Here is a 26491-nt window from a genome sequence, read left to right on the forward strand (position 1 = left end):
TTTAAGAAACACATTTTCTTTATCTGCTTTTCGCTTTTAGCAGTAATGTCCTAATTTACTTCTTGGAACTAAAAAAACAGCTCCATGTTAAAAGTGCTAGAATGTCAGTCACAAATGTTGCTTTAAACAGCACTATTTTGATTGCTTTCTACTTCTCAATGTGTCTTCTCTAGTATTCACATGTTTGTTGAATTCTGGAAATTCTTCAGAAGACAAATTTCCAGAGACAGTTTCGACAGTCTTCATAGTCACTGAAATGTTGACAGCAGAGGGAACTAGATAGAATCATAAAATCCTTTCGGTTGGAAAAGACCTCCAAAATAATTGAGTAAACCCAAGATTACCATGTTCACTGCTAATCCATGTCCTGGAGTGCCACATTTATGTGTCTTTCAAACACCTCTAGGGATGGTGACTTAAACACTTCTTCTAGCGCTTGATTTCTTCTTTCAGTGAAGAATGTTTTCCTAGAATGCAGCCTAAATCTCTCCTGGCACAACTCTTGTCCTGCCACTTGTTACCCGGGAAAAGAGGCCAATCCTCTCATGGCTGTACCCTCCTGTCAGGGAATTGCAGAGGTTAGCAGGTTTTCCCAAATCTCCTTTTCTCCAGGCTGAGTGCCCTCAGCTCCCTCAGCTGCTCCTCATCAGATTTGTGCTCCAGACACTTTCCCAGCTCTGTTGCCCTTTTCTGGACACACTCCAGCCCCTCAATGTCATTCTTGTAGTGAGGGGCCCAAAACTGAATACAGGATTTGAGACATGGCCTCACCAGTGCCTGGCACAGAGGGACGATCACTGCTCTGGTCCTGCTGCCACACTGTCACTGATACAGGCCAGGATGACATTGGGTACCTTGGCCACCTAAGCACACTTGGGCTCATGTTCAGCTGCTGTAACCAGCATCCCCAGGTCCTTTTCCTCCTCTCCAGGCACTCTGTCCCCAGCCTGTGGCACTGTCTGGTGTTGGTGTGACCTAAGGGCAGGATCCAGTAATCGTCCTGATTGAGCCTCAGACCAATGGCCTCAGCCCATTGATCTAATCTGATCCCTCTGCAGACCCTTCCTGCCCTCCAGCAGATCAGCACTGCTGTTCAGCTAGGTGTCATCTGCAAACTGCCTGAGGGTGCACTCGATCCCCTCATCCAAATTACTGATAAAGAGGTGGAACAGAATTTTCCCCATTACTGAGCCCTGAGGGCACCAATTGTGACCAGCAGCGAATTGGATTTATCTCCTTTCACCACCACTCTGTGGGCCTGGCCATCCAGACAGTTTGTAACTCAGTGAAGAATACACCTGTCCAAGCCATAAGCAGCCAGTTCCTCCAGGAGAATGCTGTGGGAAATGGTGTCAAAAGGTTTATTACAGTCCAGGTAAGACAACACCCTCATCCTTTCCTTCATTTGCTAAGCAGGTCACCTTCTCATGGAAGGCCATTGGATTGGTCAGGCAGGACCTGCCTGTCACAAACAGAGCTGCTGGGTCTGATCTGCTGGCTGTCCTACAAATGCTGTGTGACTGCACTCAGGATGGTCTGCTCCATGACCTTCCCCAGCACTGAGGTCAGGATGACAACCCTGTGGTTCCCCTTATACGCCCTCCAGCCCTTCTTATAGATAAATGACATATTTGCCAATTTCCAGTCATCTGAGACCTTTCTGGGTTAACCAGGACTGCTGGTAAATGACTGAAAGTGTCTTGGATAAAAAACTCAGGAAGCCAAGAGAGTGAGATTGAAAAGAGTTTTTCTTTATTGTTTCTGGTGAAGATTTTTGGGAAAGGAAAAGATGGTATGGATAATGAGGAAAACAGTATGAAAGTAAGAAGTCAACTCTTACATGGAAATGATACCATGCCCCTCCACTGCACAGTTCAGTGTCACCCCCAGGTTTAGTTAGAGGTAACGTGAGCGTCAGAGTGAACACATCAGCAGATGCACATGTAGGATGATAAAGTCCTGATCTTCACAACAGCACTGAGATCAGAAATCTGCTGAGATGCAGAAATTCACTTTCAACCACTCTTTTAGAATTACCCTTGTTCAGTGGGAATCCCCATTCAATGTATAAAATCAACTGAGAATTGCCAGGATGAATCATAGCTGTGGTTCAGCCTGCCCTAGCCAAAACCAGAGATGTTGTTCCAGACAGCTTGGGCTTAAAATCACTAAAAAATATGTTGCTTTTTAAAGTCAAAGCTTTCATTTGCCATTATTTCTGTATGAATTTTAAGCCCAGTCTACATAAGCCATGTTTCTTCATCATAGCTCTAAGACTGCAGTAATCACAAAGAGACACATTTATTCATACATATATACAAAATTAATAATTCTTTTTAAATTGTTGCCTGTAGCTTGGTGGCCAAATGATTTAGGTTTTTTTTCTTCTTTGTGGCAAAAGCATGAAGATCTGCAAAAATTAACATAAGCAGATTTCAAGAGATGCAAACATTTAATAAGTCAGAATGATCGCTGAACAGTATTCATATATATCACAGAGTAGAACAGCTCCACCCTGGGATGCAAGAAAAAGCTGGAATTATAAGGGAACTTAATGGCATGTATTTATCCAAAGGAAATAATAGTCATCTCACTGCCTTCTCTCCCCATCTGTGATTTAGAGGCCTTAAAATACAAAAATAAAAAGACTCATTGCAGGTGCAGGTCCCAAGAAGGAAGCAGATTACCAGCCAAAAATGAGATATAAATGTTCTTTAGGTAATAGCCTTTCTCAAGGTTTTGTTACAAAGGATCTAAACAATCATTTCACTGTCTTCTCATGTGCATCATGGTGATCTCCACGGATCCTGCAGAAATTCAGGTTCTGATCCTACAGATTTATTCTACCTTAAACTTTTCAATAGTCCCATTAGGTTTTCCTGGAATTCCTCTTTCACATGAAGCCAAGCGCTGTTATCACAATTTCTGTGACTACAGGAAAGTTTCTAAAGCTCATTAAAATATTTTTCAAAGAAGCAGGTTGCTGAGTAGGCCACTAGGAGTGAAAGTGAGGTGTAGGACACTTCATGTCAACCCAAGGAGAACTAAACACAAACTGAATATTGCTGAAATACCTGAAAATTGCTGAGCATATTTTATCTGAAATGCTCCTGGAATAAAATAATTTGAAATGTATTCAATAAATTAATAGTGAACTAATTAAAAAAAAAAAAGTAGTGAGAACAGGTATCATTACTTTTACTACACTTAATGCTTCACAAAAAGATAATAGATGCACTGTCTCCTGACACACTGAACAGAGCAGTTCTCACTTCTGTGTGCACAACCTCTATAGTGGGCCTGTAGACCAGGAGAAATGAAGGGAAGGCATCACTTCATCTTCTCTGAGAGCAGAAGACAAGTTTGGGAGCAAACTTCCCCTATGGCTGGTAAGAACCCTGAGTAATTTCATATTAAAGCACAAAGTTTCAGCATGAAAGGTGTAAAAGAAGAGGTTTTAGATTTTCCCTGTAACATTCCTAAAAGACCTGTCAAACCATCCCCACACTAGTGAGATTCTCAGCTTAAAATAACCACAGGCCACTACAAAAATCAGATTCATTTCTTGAACAGAAACATGAAGAAGTGACACTTGTGTAAGACTCCATATTCTTTCAGTTTCAACTAGTTTTTCATTCTGGGACTTGATTTTTAATTTTGAATAAAAGATAGTAGTTGAGTTCCAAATTTATTTAAAATTAAAACAAAAAAAAATTCCAGATGAGATTTTCTACTTCAAATAGAGAAATTTGTCCCCACATCATTTTTCTAGCTGTTGAGACATTGGAAAATCAAAAATAAGTAACAGTTGCATGCGACAAAAAATAAGATTATACAAGATTTTCTATTTAATTTAACAGTATGTTTTCACAGTTTCTCTGAATAAGTGCATGTATGATACTAAGGTATCATGTATCATACATATATATATATGTACCATACTAAGGTATTAGATATATAGATATATATATATACATCTTTGTTCTTAGAAATAATTCATATTTTCAGTCTTCATATATTTGCATCCAGCTTTTTCCAAAGTCACAGTGAAGCAAGTGAGAGTCTTCAATAGATACAACATTATGATATATATGTAGGAACAACATGAATAAATCCATTTATTCTCTCCAGTCAATCTTTATCAATTTTACATAATATTCAGACAAAATGAAACCTGCTATTCTTATGGTATATGTCCCATGGGCTTCAGTGTTAAGATGCTAGTTAATATGGGTTTGAATAACCAACTATTTTTAGGAATCCATTCAACTAATGAGTAACCACTGTTCGTTGTTAATGCCATGTTATACCCTGCAAGAAAATTGGCTTCCTACTACATCAGTGTTAAATTTAATTATATATTCCAGATGATAATACATTTCTTTCTATTTAGCTTTATTTTATAGTTTCTTAGCAAATCTGTTCCAAAGGAAAAGTCTGGAAAACTCATACTGCTTTTTAAAAATAAGTAGGAACATGTATGCCAATGCAAAAGTTTTATTGTTGTGGTTTTAAATTAAATATCACTAATGTGTTTCATATTAATGGACAAATTACCTTTCTTAGTAGCCTATCCCCCAGAAGGAACTGAGAATCTCAGATTGCAATTGATGTAACTGATTGAAATGAAGCATCTTTTCTTTTCCAAGTCCTTCTAGGTCACCCTACTCCACAAGTTAATCTCTTCGCTCTCGTGACCAGTGGCAGGACTCAAAGAAATGGCTGGAGCTGAGTCAGGAAAGGTTTATGTTGGATATGAGGAAAAGGTTCTTCACCCAGAGGGTGGCTGGGCACTGGAACAGGCTCCTCAGGGAAATGGCCACAGCACCAAACGTGACAAAGTTCCAGAAGTGTTTGGATGGCACTGTTGGGCACATGGTGGGATCCTTGGGGTAACCTGTGCAGAGCCAGGAGTTGGACTCCATGATCCTGATGGGCCCCTTCTAACTCAGAGTATTCTATGATTCTTCGATTCTAACTTTGGCTGAAATTCAACTTAGACTTTTCTTTAAAAAATAATTACTTTTTTCCCCCCGTGCATGTGCGTGTCTCAGAAGTCAGTCAGAATATAGTAATTTTGTTTCATAGGGAAAATGTTGTGGCTAAAACACAGTCCTGTTTTTAAAACTCTGATAAAATTGAGTGGCATTTCCTGTTTGAAAGAGGGGAGCAGCAGAGTCTTTCAGGAGCGTGCAATGCCAGAAACACTCAAGTGGCAACTGCTTTCATAGCACAGTGCTCTGAGCAGTGGGGTGTGGAGTAACCTTTGCTTGCAGCTCAGAATGTAAGAAAAAGCATTCCCTGCACTCAAACCGATGTGTATTGTCTTACTATTTCACCAGGTGGTAGGAATGCAACATCAGAGGAGGTCCTTAGTGCACATCTAAATAAAGGTACAATGTGCACTTCTGCAAAGCTGTGAGTAAATTCCTTCCCTACCCACCTTTTTATGTCTGTGGCATTGCTAGATTATGGCAATGCCATAGACTGTGATCTAGATTATGTTAGAACTAGTTTATGGATCCAGTCTACTAACTCCAAACAAATCTGATCATCTGAATATGGCAAGCCTTTAAGGGCTCAAATATGGGTGTCATAATTTGGACTTCTGCATATAAATATCCACAGAAAGTTTTGATGTTTAGATCAAGATAAATGTTCTTGCATTGCATTCCGTAAATAAGAAACTAATCAGTTATCTGCAATCCCTGCCTGTCAAGAAAGCCTTCACTGTGCCAGAAGATGTCCAGTCTCTCTCCTTATTTACAGCCTTTGGCAAGTAGAGGTCATTACAGGTACATTTACTCAGATGGTTTTTTTGAGCCAAAATTGATAAAGTCCATGTAGTATCTTTCATAAATGGATTTCAGATGTTTTCTTTACTTTTTAACTGTGGAATCTTAGAGACTTATTTGGATCATGTTATAGCAAATTCATGCATTCATCTGCAACATCATATGTTTAAAATAAATAAATTTTGTTAATTCACACCTGAAATATTTTAGAATAACTCTACAAAAAGTTTGGAATTGTGTTCATGTTGCTAAAGTTGGTAATCAACACTGGATCTCAAATCCTATACCTATACAACCCCTGTTTCAGGAGAATGCTGAGATTAGTGCACTTCCTTGGGCTCTTCTGGTTAATCTAAGAGTTAGGCTGGGCTCCAGGAATAGGATTCATCTGAAAAAATGTAGTGTCTAGCATAAGTAAACCTGAGCATCTGAGGTAAATGTATAGGTTTTCTGTGTAGTCATGGAGATAAATAGGTCTTCTAGATTACAACTCATCTCCATCTAAAGTAGAAATCTAAACCAGGCCAGATGAACTGTGTCCAAAAGAGTATGTTTCTTCCCACTTACAGATTGCAGAGAATCTAACACAGACACAGATATCAATATCATTTAAGTCCATCTCATGAGATTAACCCCTTGTCAATGACCTAAACTTGCTTGCATTCAAGCTCAAAGGGACTTCAGAATCACCCTGCTCCTGTACAAAGTCCCAGATCCATTAAAATTATTATCCCTGGAACATCACTGGCAACAAAGGACTCCATGAACCTCTTTGTTCACTGCATATGCAGTAAATCTTGAGCAAGAGCTGACCTTTTCCATGCATCCAGACCTGCTCAGTTCTAGTTTTCATATGAAATAGTTAAACTCTGCGCTAGGCAACTCTTACTGGGCTTTTGAAATATCCAGTGTTGGCAAATATTTGGAAATCTATGAGGTCACCATGTGCTGCAATAGGGCAAATGAATTACTATACAAATGACTATCAATTGTTTAAACTAGTAAAATTAGAACAGTAAATGTAAAATAAAGCCATATCCCTCTAGTATGACATACAGGAGACAAAAACACATTTATCTGGACAAGCTAGTTTTTAGAGTTCATTTTTAAATGTCTGTTTTTTTTCAAAAATAAAGCATCCAGGCAATATATGTCATGCACAAAAGTCCATGTGATAAATGGTGTGTCTGTAAGTAAATGAACATATATCCTTATACAGGATTAAAATAAAATCTAAAACAAGAATGAGTGTATAAGTTTATGAATAAGTGAAAGTACACAAAGTTAGGCATATGTAAACTTATCTTGTGTTATATGAATCATTCTTGACATATGACTGTAACGGTAGCCTTCGTTAGAAAGGGGAACAGCAAAAACTTCTAAGAAATTAAATGGGAATGCTTCCTAACGTTCAGTGGTTTGGCATTCTTTGTTTAAGAAGGTGAGGAAGTCATAAACAGAGCCTGTATGCATTTCATGAGTCACTTCAGAAACTCAAATTTTGTGCATGAAACTATGTCACTTTGAAAAGGGGATATCTCTGTGGAGGACAAGAAAATACTAGACGCATTTCTTGTTATTAGTTTTGGATGTCCTTTATAAATGTTCCTCTTTCAAAGGCTGAAATTTCAGAGAAGTGTGTAACATTTAATACCTGAAGGTTTTCTTTTTATCCTAGAGTGTGGGTACACCATGTAGAAAGGGATTTTAGGATCTGGGGCAAGAAGTGTGCATGCATGTGTGTCAGTGAGTTGTAACCTTGTACATTTTCTGGAACCATAAATTAAATTACAAATCTACTGATCCTCTATCTGATGTTGTCTAATTTTTTTCTGAAAATCATTCATCAACACGTTTAGCAGTCTGAGAAGTGCCCACAGTCATACAGCAAAGACCATTATGGCCTGGGGTGGAGATGAAAGAGATAAATCCATGTTAATGCACACACAATGATTATATTCAACCTCCAAGGGCAGACTGAGCAAGGTCTTTACATGTCCTAGGAGGAATGGACTTTTGCTTGCAACCAGTTTCTTCATCTCAAACTATCTTCCCTTGGGTTAAGGTGCTTTACAGCTACAGATCTGTGTCATCTCTCCCAACTAGATCATCCCTTTCCATCTCACCAGCTCTGCCTTGGCAACAAACTTTCTGGCCAAATAAATGTACTTTTGCATGCTGAAAACTGGAAATTCATATCAATTTATCTCTTTGTAGCATCCAATGCACAGCAACACAGTTGTCTGATGTTTTGAATCATTAGATGGGACTATGTCCCACAAAGTTTCACTAGTGCTTAGTTGCTGATAGCTACTGCATGGAGCTGAAATGACAGAGGTAAATGTCCTGGCTGGTACCAGATCTTCCTTGTTCTACTCTGCCACCTGTTCTTCCAGCAGGACAGGAGAATGCAGGGTAAAGGAGCACAAGCTAAAAGAATGAGATTCTGCTGTGGCTACATTTCACTGGGCAGAGCACAACATTGAAGTGTTGGGTTGTTGGGTGTTTTCCTTAGCAAACTTGGACTCAAGAATTCTGCAGTAACATCATAGTTCCAGTTTTCATTCAGGGAAGCTTGCAAACCTTCATGGCTGCACACAAAGAAAGTAAAAAAAAATTTCCTAAAATGGAGAATACATGAAGGAACAGTGAGAAAAAAAAATGTTTTACCACTTCTAAGTGAATATTCTGGCATTTTGCTTCTGACCAAAGCTTTTGCCCTTGGAGACATCGCATAGAGTATGTCAAGAATCCAAAAACATAGTGCAAATTTATGATGACCATAGGCCTCATGGAAACATTTCTGTTTCAAAAGACTTTCACTAAGTAGGGAGCAGCGTTTCCCCTGGTTTCCTGCCACCTCATCTCTCCCAGTGAGCTCTGCTCACTGAGGCCTCTGGCCCCAGACTCTTACTTGCCTTCTACTAGGACTGCCTCAGGACCAAACTGCGCTAAATTAAAGTAAGACTTTTAAGATGCCTTAGCAAAAACTCCAGCAGTTCTGGAGGAGCTGGAACCTCGGTCCCTGCTGTGCCCCACTATGCAGGGTTTTATGGAGTCTCTTCCGAAGCCAGCCATTCTCCTGGGCTTGGCACTTCATACCAGGGATCAACCACTCCTGTGTGCCAGAGCGTAGGCTCCTATAACACCACAGATTCTCTGGATTGAAATACCTGCCCACAATTTGATGGCTATTTCTAGCAGCCACTGATTTGCCCAGACCTCCAACTGCATCACATTTGAGGAATCGCTCTTCTACTTCATTTTCATGCAGTGACCTATGTGTCCAGGTTAGTCTTTCTTAGGCTGAGGTAGCTTGAAATGCTGGAATATTCATATAACTAAAACCTACATGGAAATTATGGATAGATAGATAGATAGATAGATAGATAGATAGATAGATAGATAGATAGATAGATAGATAGATATACTCTGATATACTCTGCTACACTGTCACACTGTCAGCCACTTTATTAGGAATAAAACTACTTCTCAGCTCATATGTGTTGAGGAAATCTCTGGTCTGTAGTATTTTAATTTGTTTTTCTCTAGTTCCAGAAATGTAGATGATCCAGATCCTACTGTTAACAGACATGAGTGTTTAACCCAAGACATGACTGGCTGTGTGAGGAAAGACTCCCATCTCACAATCCTCAGTGCTGCCATGTCCTTTTTTAAAGATATCATGCTAGTACATGTAGCTGTAACTTTTCTCAATGAAGGGCTTTGTTGCTCTCTTTCCAACAAGACAGACATATTACTTCATCCCTCTCTCCAACAGAGAAGAAATCTGTTGAGGCTGTGACTCAAAATAAAAGTGATGGCCCCACTGAAGGCCACTGCCTCTCCTTTGAAGGCCATGTTAGGTGTGAGGTAATAACATGACTTTTAGGTACATAATTACTGGTTGGCTGCCCAAGACAACCTGATGCTGGCACCACATGCTGCTATATCCTCAAGACTTGATTATTCTAGTTCTGCCACTGCCACTTAGAGAAGGCTGTGATTAGGAGCCCTAGAGCTCCTCATGGCATTGAAACACCCTGTCCTCCCTGCAGCCACAAGCTTCCAGGATGCCAGCCCAGGAAAGGTAGACCCCATTGTTCCTTTCTTCTAAAAAGCTAAATAGAAGTGACGTTATAGTGATATTAGTTATAGTGGCATCTTCCCTACCCAATGAGTTTCTGCTCCCAGATATGATTTTGTGACACTCTCATGCCGAAAAATCTTTCTCAGAGGTGTTACCTCCCTGAAAGACCTCTCCACTTTTTTATGTGTTGTTTTTGTTTTACTTACCTATTCACCCATTTCTTAAATGCAGAGTGCTTGTATCTAATGAAAATTTTTAATGACTATGATTCAGCAAATGAGTTTTTAAATTATTTGTTGTTGCTCTTACTCTGTTGCTACTGCTACTTTATTAATAAACTTTATTGATATTTATTAATTCACATTACTAACATTTAAAGAGAAAATATAAATGTGGGACAAAATAAAGTTATTCAATTTTCCTAGCAACACAGAAAAGCATAGAATACATCTAAACATGTAATTTTTTATTCAACATCCCTCTCCCTCTAAGACACAAAAATACTTACTACCATAGTACCAGGCAATCTCTTTTCTTTCATTAATCTCATGTCTCTGTAGTACCAACCAATATTGTCATTAAGGGTATCCTGGGAAGGAAATATTCATCATGGAGAAAAAAGGCACAAAATCCCGTGTACTTTACAGAAAAAAAATCATTGATTGAAGACTGACTTCTTCAGAAATTTTTGAACTTTTGTAGAGCTTGTAAAAATTCCCCACCCACATTACTGTCTTTGAAGACCTCACAGAGCTGCTCCTTCTTGCCATAAAGCTGTCAGCTGAGTGTTTGACGGTGTGATACAGCTCTCTATCGTACAGGAAATTGATCTAAGTCATTTTCCTGTGAATATAAAAAAAGGAAATAAACTCCATTAACCCTTTCAGTACACGTTGTATTTACACACTTGTAACCTTGCATGTCCTGCAATAAAGAAAAACAGTCTCAGTGGGAAACAGCAGTGGCTGTGAGGAGGGTTTTTTTCTTTATGAACTTTTTGTTCTACTCACTGGGTAATTTATTTATCCACAGAAAATATTTATGGGTGTTTTCATGTTCTTTACAACATTGTTTTTTCTAACAGCTACAAAATATTTTTATCATACAAAACTTTAGCATACTCTCTCAGCCTAGAAAATTAACATCTGTTTTTCTTCTTGATTTGGCAGCCTAGTATGTTCTAGTATGTTGTTGAAACAGAGGTGTGCCATGAGCTCAGACCCAGCTCTAAATTACCAACTCATGATAGATATTTCTCATTTAGTTCTTGCTGAAGTCTTTTGCTGGATGATTATAGATGGGCAGACTGCAAGGGGTTAGGAACTGTGAATAAAACAATGCAAATTCATAATCGTTATCTAAATTTTCCTAGACATCTAGACAAAGAGAAATTCTGGAGCTGTAAGGATACCTTGCTCTGTGGAACTCTTAATGATTCCTAATGTTCTGCAGATAATGGCTTATCAAAATAGACACTCACTTAAAAGTATCCTAATATTCCATATGGATAAAATTTGTGGTACAAAGGGGAGAAGACAGGGCAGAGGTCCTTAGCTTACACCATAACAAGAGGTGAGCAGTGATCATAAACTCAAGATTCAAACCCCAAAATATGTACCATTAACTTCATCTTCTATCAGAATATTTTGTCTATTATCTGTGAGTTTTGCATTCTTTTCCAAGAAATCCTTTATCTTGCTATATTCTACCTGAATTCTCCTGTTGGAACCGCTGAATGACACCAGGTTGGAACAAAATTCAATTACAAGATCAACCTAATCTCACTGCATCTGACCATAGGGCAAAGTGAGTAAACTCAACCATCAAAGAGAACACAGATGCCGCTCAGGAAGGAGCAGCATGCAAATCATCTTTAAAGGCAAAATAGGCCTTATTTCAGGGAAAGGATTTTTGACTTTCCATAAGCACTCAGAAAAAGCTGCAGACAGCCCCTAAAATATTGTCAGCTCTTCTCTTGCGAGGAAACAAGAGGCTTGCCATTCTTTTGCTTTTGTATTCAGTCTTACATTCTCATAACTTCTGAACTGCTGTTCTACTTCCCACACTTTTGCTGAGGGTATGTGACCATGTACTTTTGGAATTTAATAATAATATTTCAGTAAGTTCAAACAGTTAGTGATTATTTTTGAAGGCATATGTCCCTTGGTCCAATTTCACATCTAAAACTACTTATCTGATCTGGGGAAAGGTGGGAATAAGAGAATACAGCATTTCATTCACAGCACTAACCTGGCTTATGCAAAAAAACACCCACAATTAAAACTCTCAGAAATACACTAAAACCTCTGAGAAAATAAATTCCACAGACTTGCCATTTTATTCAGCTTAAGTGATCAATAATCTAAAGAAATTTTCTTCTGATTCCCAAAAATTTAACCCTGACTTTTCAGAAGGAAGTGAGAACTGAAGGATTTGATACCTGGTCTGCCCTTGGGGGCATTTACCTGTGACCAACACATTTTTTCTGTGTAACTTGTATAAAAATCATAAAACTACTGTTCTGACTGCTCAGGGTACCTATTCTCAAATGCCACATAATGAAGGCATACAGTAGTAAATGGCCTACAGAGAGAAGGAGGTTCCACAGCAGTGAAGGCAGTCAGAGTATTCTGGTTTCCCCTTCTTATGGGTGTATTGAGAAGGCACCAGCAAAGGAGGAATGAGAAATGATGCATCTGACTTCATCTTATCAGAAGGCTAAATAATTACTTTATTATACTACAATATTCTGTGCTGTATTACATTACATCTAAACTGCCAAGCACTCCACTCTGCACACAGCACTGAATCTCGTGACTGTCAGCTGACACACACACGCTTGGCCCTGATAGGCCAAGGAAACAAAACACCATCACTTTGGGTAAACAATCTCCATATTGCATTCCACTTTTGCACAAACACAGGCACAGCAAATGAGATAAGAATATTCTTGGGAAGAATTGTGCCTTGCTTTTCTCTGTGAAGAGAAATGTGGCTACACATTCTCTGTGTGAATACAAATGCAACAGTTGGGCTAGGATGAGAGAAAACCTTCTCTTTTAGTTTTGGGTTGAAGCTTAGCTGTGATCCCGACTAAGACACATACCAGATGTTTTAGCTTAATGAGGGACCTAAGGGGTTTGCGAAGGTCATTTCTCCAAGATGGTGTCATGTTGTCCCATGCCTACCAACACCAAGGGTAAAAAAAGCAATAGAAACGTAAAACATCCCTGCTTAAGGTTACAGACATATTTTTGTGGTCCCAGCTTGGACTAAACACATTTTTGGGCTCATTAACTTCCTCAGTTGTATTTTCAATGCCTAATGGAATTGTAGACTACATTATGCAGCTGAACAGGAAAGCTCCTATGAGTTCTTCATGAGTAGATATATTGAAATTCAACTTTTATGAACTCTGCTACAAAAGCATCTTTTGCTATTTCATTACACATGCAGCACTTCCCTCTCCTCGCTCCTTTTTTCTCCTGCCAAGCCCTGCAGGGATTTCTCTTCTACCTGCCCTATATTGTCCCTTCATTCCTAGAAATCAAGTGGAAAAAGCATGCATGAAAAACATAATGAGAAATAAAGGACTGAGTCACAATCTGATAGAAATTAAAATTACTGAAAGCCTAGTTCTCCGTTAAGAGTGAAAGGCTGTAATAAAGAAAACATCCATAAACTATGCAAGCTCCAACTGTAAGTTGAGGACTCTGTTAGGAAAAATGACATTAGGATATAAATGCAAACATTATTCTTTGATGTCTGGATACAGTTCAAAGCACTTAAAAATTACACAGAGTATTTAAGCATTAAAAAACATCTTTTTAATTATATCTGAATTCTATTCAGTCACATTTACACTTATCCAGGACGTATTAAAATGTGTATTTTATGACCATAACCCATTCTGCCATGTAAAGTTAATCTCAAAAGCAATTCACATTAACACCCATTTCCTTCTTGTATTAAAAATCTGCTAACTAGTTCCAGATTTCATTGCTCTCTGGGACTGAGTCTTTCCTTTAAAGTAGAAGAAATCTGTTTTCCATAGGATCCAGCTTTTCAAACATTCTTCTCCATCACTGCTGTGTCTTTCCAGGGCTTGGCCATGGGGACTTTGGAGTTCATGTTCCAATTCTGATGTCCAGTTTTTTCACTGGAACACCCTTCAAGCTGCACTCCACCATCTGCACCACCTGCTTATTGTTCTGGTACATGCTCCTGGATTCCTCACTGACCATTTTGACATGAATGGAGGAGCACCACAAGGTTTTCCTGAGCCTGCACATCTCCTGGGGCACTGGCTCTAGCTCTAGGTCCTCAGAAAAAACAAGTTCCAAGTAGATCCTGCAGAGCATCTTCCTTTTGTGGCAGATTTAGAAAGCAGCATCTCCATTGCAAGGACAAGGAAATGGACAAGAAAGAGAAGGCACTGTTCATCAGATTTAAAACTCCACCAGAAAAGGAAGATAGATCTGAGCAATCACATTCTGTCTTCTCTCTGGCTCATCAGTAATTTCTACTGTGATAATTTCATTATCACAGTAGAAGGCACTTAAAGAGTAAGTCTGGCAGAAATTTGGTGTCCACAAGAAGAGCAGATTTTCCTACAAAAGCAATTAATTTTATTTTAAGACCCAGGATTGCACAACTTGAACAACCAGAAACTGTGGCAAAGGAATACAGGAGAATGGGAAGAGATGATTTTAAAAAGCTTCAAACATCCATCTAGATTTTTTTAGACTACACAGTGTGACAAGTACTGATTAAAACATATTAAATACTTTTTGGCTAACTGAAATGGTGACATTTAAGGAACTTTTTTTCAAAAATATCTTGGCTAATAAATGTCAAAATTTCCATGAAACTATTAAAAGGGTACTGCAAATAAAAATTTACAGGCAGGTCTTATTGCAAAGACAAATTTTAGCAATTTTGAAATATTCAATGGAAAAAGCTTCATTAAGGAACAAAACTTATTTCAAAAGGGGAAAGATAAGTCTGGAAAGTCTGAAAAAAATTGCAGCTAATTAAAAGAGAAGCTGGCTACATGTAGATTTTTTTATTACATTTCCCAGTGACCCATATTTTAAAGCTTGGCAATTACTCATGAAGAAACTCTGTTTCAAAATAGTACTTCTGTCATTAAGCAACTTAAATTAAACCTAGCATTTCCACCTCCTCCACTGTCTATTTTCTAATAGAGCCAAACTGTGGTTTGCTCCTGTCTCTGGTAAGTTATTTTGAGCCTTAACCACTACCTCAAGTGAAGTTAGAGCTGAGTGTTATGGGTCTGACCAGTGTAATCCTCAGCTCAAACTCACCTTCAATCCCATCAGTTTTGGACTGGAATCTATTCCTTGGATGAATATATTGCTCATAGGAGACAGGAAACTCAAACGTCTTTGCCTTGTCATCCAGGAGATTTATGTTTCTATGTAAGCTGGACAACTAGAAAGACTCCAGAGCTTTTTTACATTCCTGCAAGGTGAAATTGCTTTGGGCCTCACAGGAGCCACTGGAATCATATGAACACACCTTAAAATACAAATAGTGTTTGTCCTAATCTCCCTGGAAATTATGCTGCACCATACTCAGGTGCAGAACCACGCTGATAATGCTGAAAGGTGCAAAATAGAGTTTAGGGAGGGAAACCCAGAGGAGCAGGAAGAGATCCTGGGACAGCCTCAGCACCCCAGACCACAGGAATGCCACCAGACCACCTCACAGCATCTGTGGCCTGAGCATTTGGAGCTGCTTTTCTACCTGTCTTCAAACAAACCCATGTACAGAACCCTAAACAGTCTCACCCTAAGTAGGCATCTATACCTAGCTGAGTTATCCTGCTAAATTACCTGTGCATATTGTTCTTAGCAACATTAGGATTTTATATGTTGTTTAACCCAAAATTATGTATCAATCAATGCATCAAGTGGCGTTTTCATGCATTTAAAATAATCCCTTACAAATCTGGTAATATTTTGAGTGGCAAAATGAACAAAATCTTATTGCCTTTAGAATTGCAAAATTGTGATATTTGATAAGAGTTGAACTCCAATTACCATCCTTACCACAAAAGGAAATTTTAATAAGGTCTTGTCTAATCTCCACATTTGTTTTCACAGAAATTATAGGAGTTTCATATCCTCAAAATATCTCTTCACCATCAAATGCGTTCAAATTAATCCCTGATTTCAAGTTATTAGAGAGGAGACCAACAGATATGCTCACAGATATACAAAATAATTCCCTAAGTCTCATCTCCTTAGGTTTTCAATTTATACTGAAATCAAACTAATCAAGCAAGTTTAAAAAAAAACAAGAATATGTGGTAAAAATTAAGAAATTGTCTTGTAATATGATCAGGTTGGAGACAATCTCAGTGTCCAATCTCACACTTGCTTCCCATAAAATCTGGCCCCAAGTTTTGGCCCTACATCAAGTACCACATGGGAGAGGATCATTGGGGAAGAGAACCAAGCAGCTCAGGATTTTTCTTTTTCCTCAGTAAGTGCCCAAGAGAAATCCAGCCTTGTTTCAAGGCACAGGTGCAGGAAGAGCACAGAGAGGTGTCTGCCACAGCCTCCCCAGCTATCCAGAGGCACCAGCACCAGAGCTCAGCCCAGCTGACCACCCGCCTCTCCTCCTGCAGTGCTCCCAAAGCAGGGGCCCTGGGAGACAAAATTGTGTTTCCAAGAGCTGCTTTGCCTGGGATGTGTCAGGGAAACACCAATGCTCCAGCCACAGCTTCAAACTCATCTCTATAACCACGGAAGCCAAACCCTATCCCATTGTTAATGAGCAATGAGGGTCTGATGGAACCATGGAAGTGCAGATCTGAGCACAAACACCAGAAACTTAATGTGGGCTTACTGGGGAAAATTAAGACATTTATAATCACACACCTAAAACCAAGAGAACAGCAGTATGTTTAAGGTGGGATTTGATGGAATTTTTTCCTTATATTTCAGTGGTTGGTAAATGGAACTGTTGTGTTTCAGCCATCTTAGTGAGATCTGAAAGAAAATATTATTAAAAGCATCATAGAACTTCCAAAGCTCAAGGCAAAAAGATCCTGTATTCACAGTGAAAATATATTAATTTTGAAAAGATACAAACCTCAGTGTCTGAGAAAAATCAGGTGATAGCAGCCACCATTTTTGCTGCTGGAAATTAAAATAAACTGGATTTTTCAGAGAATATGTTCAGAACCTAAGGACTGTATAATACTGTATCTCCTGTCCATTTAGACCAACCTGTCTTTCCAGTTGTCTGCAGTAGTCTTTCAATGGTGTTAAAAAATGCTATATAATTTCAGTAACAGGTTTCCACAACCCACTGGTTTACAGTCCCCCACATACACCCTAATTTCAGCAAAGTATGTCCCTGGTTTTAGAGGTTTTGCAGCTGTTCCAGCTACAGCTGTCCAGTGTCTCTGAACATTTCTTGAGGGTTTTTTTTTGCCTAGGTCTGCCTTGGTTAATTGTTACACAAAAATTCCATGCAGGACGGCCCTGGATGCAAAAGGAATAGAGAGAAAAGTAGGAAACACCTCACCACAGTGGACTCCCTCTTCAGTCAGAAGATACTGGTATGAACTCTCTCTCTCTCACAACATACCCACAACCTGTTTAAGTGTTACCAGCACCACTAAACAATCATTTGCATTTATTATTATTATTACTCAATTCAAAGGCTGATGTCAAAATGTCTGAGGCAAGGAAAGTACATGGTGCATTTTTAAAAAGTCCTCAATTTGATTGGAGTTTTCTGTTTTCCTTGGGGTTTCTCTACTTTTTTTCTTCTTTTTTTTTTTTAAGCTCCGTTCTAAGAAAAGGAAAGCGGGGGATTTACTAAAAGCAAGGCGAGTCGGTTGGTTATGAGTCACCTTCATGACTTATAAAGGGTCTCAAGTTGTTTGGAGAGGCTTTCTCCACCTAACTCATGCTGACGGGATACCAGGAGCCAGCCAGACCAACACACCTCTGTGGCAACTATTCCTGCCTCGTTTTCCATTTACCTTCTTTCTCTGTCTCTCCTTAAAAAGGAAAAGAAAAAAAAAGCCAAGCTGAGTGATCATGGTTAATCTGTGAGATGGAACAAAGGAAGTCTGTGGCCTTCTTGCTGCATTGGTTTTGCTTGTGTCTCTGTGTAAAGACACTGCCTCATAGCAGGTAGGTTTTTTTAGCTTGGTTCTTTGGTGTTTGTTTATTTTTGCGTGCACTCTCTTTTAAAAATGAGAAGCTCCTGTGCTAAAGGGACCAGGCCGAGGGAGGGGCCCCCAGGGCAGGGCTTAGAGGACTCAAGAGAAAGAGAGGCTGAACCTCAAACTTTTGCACACATGCAGAAATGCTCTAGCATTGCGGAATATGCCTCCAGCCATCCAAACTCAGAGAATGCAAAGGCAGTTCCCTTGCTGGTTTTGAATTCACCTTCATGGTGACCTCATTTATCTGGTGGGACAGCGCACAGAGGAAATTGCCTGCATGCGGCTTGTCAGCTCATGCACTCCTCCTTTTGCTCTGAGGTCAATAGTTTAGAAGAACATGCAGCATGGAATAGAATTTCTACAGCATTTACTTGCCTATATGGAAGAGTTTCATTATGCATCTGCAGTTACTGTCTTGCCTACAGCTTGTCAGAGGCATTTTGAGGTGTGGAAAACTAACTGTGTGACTTTTAAATTTTGACCAAAGAAGTAGTTCTGGTTAATGTGTCAAGTTTTTGTCCTCATTTCATAAATAAACAGCAGAGAAATGCCTTCTTTAAAATACACCCATTAGATTTGCATCATTTACTATGGTTTGTTTTAATTCTTTTTAAAATTAACATGATTCAAATGCTGATATAAGAACTCAACATAGCTTTCTTGAAATCCCTAATCATATCAACAAAACAGGATCTCCATGCTCATCATTAACACCTGTCTGGCAAAAACTCTAAGGTTTTATTTGATGATTAAAATTTGCTCTGGATTCAAATTTTGGCAGCAAATATCTAGGATCAATAATTTATTCTACTGGTTTTTCAATATGGAAATTCTTAATTTACAAAGGAGCAAGCAAAGTAGGTGAAAGTTAGTATTAAAAAAGAGATTATCCAGCTACTGAGACACAAAGTGGAGGTATGTTTTATTATACAGAAATGTTTTGGGCAGAAAAAAGCTTTTCTATCTACATACACATCTTTGGACCTCTTCCAGTATCTTAAAAACCTGAATTCAATTTTTTTTAATGTTTTTAAAAGAATAGCTTTGTTTTCTGAGAAATTAAATGAGAAGACTTAAAAACCTCCTGAAAAATGTAAACAGGATATCTCAAAATGGATGGTTGTATATTGTTTATATTTAACAGCCTTTCGTAGGTGATTAAAACATTCATAGAATTTTTAATTGTATTAACTCTAATTCTCTTTCAGTCAGAATTAGATTTCTGCTATTCAAAGCTAAAAGCACCTCTGAAACTGGTACATTCCATTTTGGTCTTATTTTTTTACAAAAAATGGGGTTTTCCATGACTGCAGAACAGTAAACTTTCTCACTACCAAAGCATCCAACTTGGGGTCTGTCACAGTCTGATTCTTCCAACAGGACTGTGAGTTTACATACTTATACATGAGTTTATATACTTATACACTGCAGATTTGTAGCCTTTGTGAACTGCCTTTCCTCCCATCAGAAAAGGACTTGGTAGATGTGACAGCACAACCCTAAGCATCAGCAGATAAGGCTTCCCAAACGCAAGTTCTAAATTATTTTTGCTGTTTGGAGAACACCTTTTATCTTTCTAAACTGACTACTGAATTTTGCAGAGTTGGCATTACTTTCCTAAGCTGCACATGCTTTTCTCAAAAAAAAAAAAAAATTATATTGGGAAGTACTACCAAAGCTTGCATGTCTTCTTCCTATCCAGCCAGGGACAAAAAGTTGAATTTTATTCCAGATTTGTGACAAAGAAGCCCCTCCACTTGGGCAACAAGTAAATAAGAATTTGCTCATTGGAACTGGAGAGGCAAAGCTGGCTAAGATTCACAAAACCTGACTAATGAGCTGGATGCTTCTAATCCTTCAGTGGACTACACTGAGTCCCCTCAGAACCTTTAGGTACTATACAAAAATGTCCAAATGTGCAGGTGGGGAAAGAAGCATTTGTCACAGTTTAACTGAAGGGAATCTGACTTTTTAATTGGACAGCTTCCATGGAGGCAGTGGCAGTGAAAGCAGATACAAAGTCTGAAAATGAAAATAAAACACCCACCTATCTGAGGTCACTGCAACAGGTGAGGGAACAGAGAAGCAGATGAGTGGATAGGGCCTAATGACCAGAGGTCAGCAGATAAGATAGGAAGGATTCATGTTTTGTTCTGATTGCAGGGGAAGAAAGTCAGTGCTGGAAAAGGGAAGAGGAAGGTCACACCAGGTCTTACGAGCTTTTTCTTTATTAATGTTGCAAGGGAAATAACAGGGGATTTTATTTCGTTACATTTAAACCTGAGAAGATGGTCGCTGTTTCCCTGATGTTGAGGCCACATTTTTAGAGCTGTTTGAGAAGACAGCAGGGAGCAATGCAGGTATTTCTTCATGTAAAAGAAACATGACAGCTGTACAAAAGGCTGTTACAAAGGTTCAGCAAGAGGAAACACGTGTCATTTCTCACCACTTCCTGATAAAGCATGATTTGTATTTCTGCCTTTAGCACACAGAAGCCAGACAGTTTGCAGTGTTGGAGATGCTATGCAGCTTTTAAATCCAAAACTGAAATGCAAGTATAGCAGCCTAGGCAAAACTATTCCATTACACAGATCCAAGATGATGGGAGCAGAAAAGCCCCAAAGCAAATTCTCATCTGTGGTTATGGCCTTGTGCTTTTGGCAGGAAGGGCTGGCTCTGGAGTACAGCTGCAGAGACCACATGCTGCCCAAAGTCTCTCACTTCTATCACTGCTCAACAATACTGCTGGAAGTTGGCATGGGCAAGTACAGCACTCATTCAGCTTCTAGAGAAACAATTATTAGATTATTTAAGTGATCCGTTTCAAAACTATCTCTTCTCCAAGTCTGAACACAGGCAGGCTGAAAAGTACAGTCAATCACATATGGCTGCAGCAAATCACAGATAAAAACTTTTGCCTTTTAGCAAAACCCATGTAAGACATTAAACAATTAGAATTTGGAAGCATGGTGTAAAGAATAGCAACCTGGAATACATTTAAGATAATGCAAATTAACAAACATATTCTACAAATATTCTAGGGGCAGTAGACTTGGAGGTGACAGAAGTTTTGGTATGAAAGCTCTGTCCTATTGCCTAAAGTGATCCTTATCCAAAGCTTAATGAGGACAAATTTAGTGTTTCCACAGAAGGAACTGATGTTTTGCATTGAGCCCTTCATACATACCTTTGCTTACTGGGTGAAATCAAGTGAATAAGGACTTAGGGACATTAAAAGCACAATAATTGAATTCAAGAATAATTTAGGTTAAAAAGGTTCTCTGAACATCATCAAATTCAAAGCCCTGCTCAAAGAAGGTTCAATGCAGAATTAATTTGGGTAAGACAATAACCTTTTGTTGACAGAAATTACATGTTTGCTTTCTTCCTTAAAAACAAACAAACAAAAATCCAAACAAACAAAAAACCCACCAAAAATTAATACCTTAACTTGGATCTTTTATCCTTCTCCCCTGGCCTTTGTCCCTCATCTTAAAAACACATACCACAAATAGACACACAACGTTTTATCACAGGTTTAAAAACTGTTCACTTCACTGCCCACAAATGCAAATCTCACACCACAGCTCTCTGTGCCCAACTTTAGTGGGAGTTTACTCTGAACACTCACCAGAGCTCTGAATCATCACTTTAAACCTGAGGTTTGGAAATTTCTAAACCGCCTTTTTTCTGCCTACCAAAATTTTATATTCACCTTGGAATTTTTGCTTGACACTCACATATTGCAGCCATGTACGAGGCTGGTTTCATTTAGAGTGGTACAAAGTGAAAGGTAATTTCCCTAAAATCTCTAAATTAGATCACACTCTTACTATGACATTTTAACTTCCCCTTAAAACATGTGTTAGTAACAGTAAGGAAGTTATAAAAGTACATCAGTTTCTTTAAATTTACATACACAAAAAGATCTCCAAAACTGCCTCATATATAATGTCTCATTTCTCATACAAGCTTTCTTGTTACTTTTTGATTAAACAACAAAAATGTGTTGGTTTTTTTTTTTTTAAGCGGTTACTGGGAGACCAAAGAGAAAACAAACAAGATTCAACTATTTATGGACTTTGCACAGGAGCTGATACTTTATTTCAGAAGGATAGATAAAGAAAAATATATTTCAACCAAGACGTACTTAGCAGAGAACTAAATGGGCATTACTTAGGCCTTTGTAGAACTGCTTGGAAAGACTGTCTCAACAATTCAACCCTTATTACTGATGTAAGTAACTGAAAATTGTAAAAATAAATCAGGTAGTTTAATATATAATGATGATTCTCTACCCTTGCTTTTACTGAGTGTATTTCTGTGTCATGATGTGATTTCTTTGCAGATATTTGAAATTGCTGTTTTCTAGAACTGTATCTCCTTGTTTGTTTCCAGAGGAGAACTGATAATAGGCTGAAATAAGTAAAAAAGTTTTCAACTTTGGCCTAAAAGATTCAGCACATTAATTTTAGGTCAAAGCATCAGTTAATGGACTAGTTAATATTATGGAGCAATTAGCAAATGGTTCAACACAGGCAATTATATTAATTCATCTCATTCTAATGTACTGGTTAGAGGTGTAGGGTGTAGGAGCCCTGCATATGGATTCTAGAGCAGCAACTAAATCTGTCCAAAGGGTTTTCTTTCTGCTTGCTCATTTATACCAGAATCCAAAGGAATATTTGTTGCCTAATCATTAACCTTGTATACTGATGAAAGTATGATTGTGTTTTAGCTCTGTTTCACACATCCTGTAAAAGACTCAGCTCTCCTGAGAGACATTTTTTCTTAGCTAAATCAGAATAGATCAAGTCATTTTTGGTTTTGTTTTTTGGGGAGTTTAAAACATTTGGAGGAACTAGGTTTATACTAGAAGTCTTCATTAACTGAGATCTAAAGGGATACAAAATTAAGCAAGACCATGCTGCAATCTGTAGACTGCCTGCTCACAGCAAGCTCAACACACTCACTGCTCAATGCACTCTGGTTCTGTCTCTCTAACTAAAACAATGGCAAGTTTGACTGGATTTACATGTACAGCAGATGGTTCCTGTGTATTTAACTGCAATAATTCCCTCACTGATATTTCTCATCCTCTGCCATAATTTCTTGATATGTATTTTTTTTTCTTTTTCTTTTTTTTTTTTTCCTTTAGGTATGTCAAGGGGAAAACCCAGTGCTTTGAGTTCTTTATGTCTCATACTCCAGCCTCTGGGGTTCTGCGGGCTGTATGTTGTTAATGCTAATCGTGATAGGGGTTTTTACCTATGACTGACTCCTACACGTTAGCATTAACACTGTACCATGCCTCTTACCAGAATTCACACGGAACAAACTGGTGCAGCTGTGGGAGGAGAGCAGAAATCATGAATCAGTCAGTGCTGTGCTGGGAAAAAACCTCTGCTCTACATGTAAAAAGACAAGTTGTTCTGCATACAGGCGTGCTTGTTGGGTATAGAGTCTGGAAAAGCAGTGAAAAAACAGCAGCTTTGTGTATTAGCAGGTCCTTACCAGGATGTCAAATCTGTAACAATTTGAACACAACAATCTATGTTTTACTTTATCACTTTTTAGCTCTTTTGGTCTTACTTCCTACACAAATATTTCATTTCTTCCTTTTTATTTAGGAAAGAAAAAATATGGATTAAACTTTTGGCGTGTACAACTTCTATTCATTTCTATAGAATTTAATTATACATAAGAGAAAAACTGACAGAAAATTTTTCTTTGAGATTCCATTATCAGTTCTTTAGGAGAAATGGGTCAATGGGTCATTAGGAGAAAATGAAAGTATCTTTAGTTTACTTTCTATTACAAGCTTCAAGAAGTCTTAGAAAATTGTAGAGAAACAGGAATGTATTGTTATATTTATTTTGTGGAAGGCCAAAATAGTTCCTGAATATTCACAGTCACAAAACCTGAGTTTCAGAGCCAGTCCTCAAAACTCTCTCTTATCTCTACGTAAATCTGCTTGGGGAATAGTTTAGTTATGGAACATTAATTTGATGGGAGAACAAAAGGGAAAACTAAAGAAGTCAAAGAACTCACCATAAATTAAGAAATATGGTTAATGTTTGTGATGTATCAATATGAACACCTCTTTCTGTTAGCAGTGTTCTGCCTGTGAATCCCCAGTACAAGGAATGATCACAGAGCACTCAAGACCACAGAAACTTAGAGAATGTTTTCCAAACCAGGCTCTAGGTTAAGTGGCTCCCTCAGGATGCATACATCTGGGGGGCCATAACCACCAAAAAGGAAAAGCCACTTTTATCCCTTCCAAAGTCATAGCCACAGCTCTGAGAGGGAACTCCCAAAGTGGTGCAGCATATTTCACTGAAGAAAAGCATAGTCCTATTAAATTTCCAGAGAAAATGGCTTTAAAAGCAGGAAGAAGATTGTGGCAAAAGAGAGGAGAGTCCAGAGGCAATCTCATTTCTTGGGTGACACTGAAGTTCAGTTTGATTTCTCTGTCCATTTGAGGCCACATTCAGCAGCATTGGTTTGCTGAAGCAAAGATGATCCTAGAGCATCTATCCTGTATAGACACATGTCAACAGAAGGTGTCCTAAGGAAGAAAACAGATCTTTCCCCTCACCATCCTGATTCATAGTCATGCCATAAAAATCAAGTATTTGCTCCCTCACATTTTCTCTCTTAAAAATGTGAGTAACTTGCAAACTTAAGAAATAGATAGCTATTATAAATATGGTCAAATGCTAGACCAATTATGTGTATTCTTTCTGCATAGCTGGTTCCCCAGAAAAGATGACATAATTAGGTCGTGGATATTACTTTAGCAGATACTAAAATAATAGGGGTTTTTTCACTCTGAAAAAATGTTAATGCTGTCCATGACTGGGGTTAAGTCTTGTGAAAAACCACAGCATGATAGCATTACCATTTTCAGATGGTTGGTGTTCTTCAAGAAATACCCACTGTCACCTCTTGCCATCAAACACTTTTATGCTGCCAAGTTCCTGTGTCTGTAAAAATAAATAAAATAAATGTAGCAAGTTCACGGGCTTCAAACATAGCAAAGTACTGTGCTGAGTGGAATAGTGCTAGATAAGTTACCAAAAAGCAGTAGAAGATTACACCTTGACAGAAGTTAAAATTGGAAGGGAAACTTGTTCTGCCTGCTTTCATGAAAGGACTTGATGTCTACTGATGATTGTTTTCATCACTTGCATGTGTTCAATTTCCCAGGGAAGACCTTTACTGCCTGGTAAGGAAAAAAACCCAACTCTTTCTTAGCATTTAATTCCTTCTCTTATGAAATAAGTCATACCAAATCCCAATTGCCTTTTCTATCTCCAAAATCCATGATAACATGAAATACAGAATATTTCTTTGGAAAAAAATTTCTCAGTTGGTTACCTGTGTCAGCTGATACTGCTCAACCTTCCTACTGTCACCTCTTAGGATCAAGACACCATGTAGCTTCAACCTTAATATAGGGTTTTCTTTTTTTTGGACAAAACCAGTAAAGAAAAGGGAAAAATTAAAAGTTTCAACTCTTTCAAACAAGATGCAGAAGGAGGAACAGCTTGAATGTGAGAAGACATGAAACTACTGCTGAGATGTGAAACAAGGAAGAAGGCTTCAGGTCTTTTCCCCTGTCACTATAGAATCCTGGAATGGGTTGGGTTCAAAGAGACCTTAAAGATCATCCTGTTCCACCCCTCTGCCACAGGCAGGGACACTTTCCACTAGGTCAGGATGCACCAAGCTCCATCCAATCTGACCTCAAACATTTCCAAGGCTGAGGTACTCACAAGTTCTTTGAGCAACAGGTTCCAGTGTTGCACCACTTTCACCACAAAAAATTCTTATTGACTCCTTATCAGAATCTGGCCAGTATCAGCTTCTGTTCATGTATGTTTGCCTAAGTGACCCTGCCCTCCCCTTTCTCCACTTTGCAGCATTGTGTCCTCCTAGACACTTCCTTACTTTTAGCTGGCTCTGCAGTTCTTTAGCTGAGTAAAAATTGCCTCTTTACACACAGAAATTTAATAAAAAGAAATAGCCAAGAAGGGTCTTGGCTAAATTCTGCAGTCTCATTTGTCCATCTATCCATCCCTAATCTCTGCAGTTTTCTATAGCATTCAGTATAGAAAATAACATCTACTTCCTTGTCTCTTTTTGAACTGATCAATGATGGTGCCTTCTGGCTATTTCCAATGGAGAAGACTGGGCCATGCCCCAGGGAGGGCGGGACAGTGCACAAACATCCAGAATCCACACTCAGTCAGAGCTTTGCCATATCCATTTGGTATTTTATATAGCCCCATATGTTGAAGTTTGGCATACAGTGATAGTTGCAGGTGTGTGTCTGAGCACAGCCCCAAACATCCAGCCAAGCTGGAACCACCCTGCAGTTCAGCTGAA

The sequence above is a fragment of the Ammospiza nelsoni genome, chromosome 2 (assembly GCF_027579445.1).
Source record: "Ammospiza nelsoni isolate bAmmNel1 chromosome 2, bAmmNel1.pri, whole genome shotgun sequence".
NCBI classification, from domain to species: Eukaryota; Metazoa; Chordata; class Aves; order Passeriformes; family Passerellidae; genus Ammospiza; species Ammospiza nelsoni.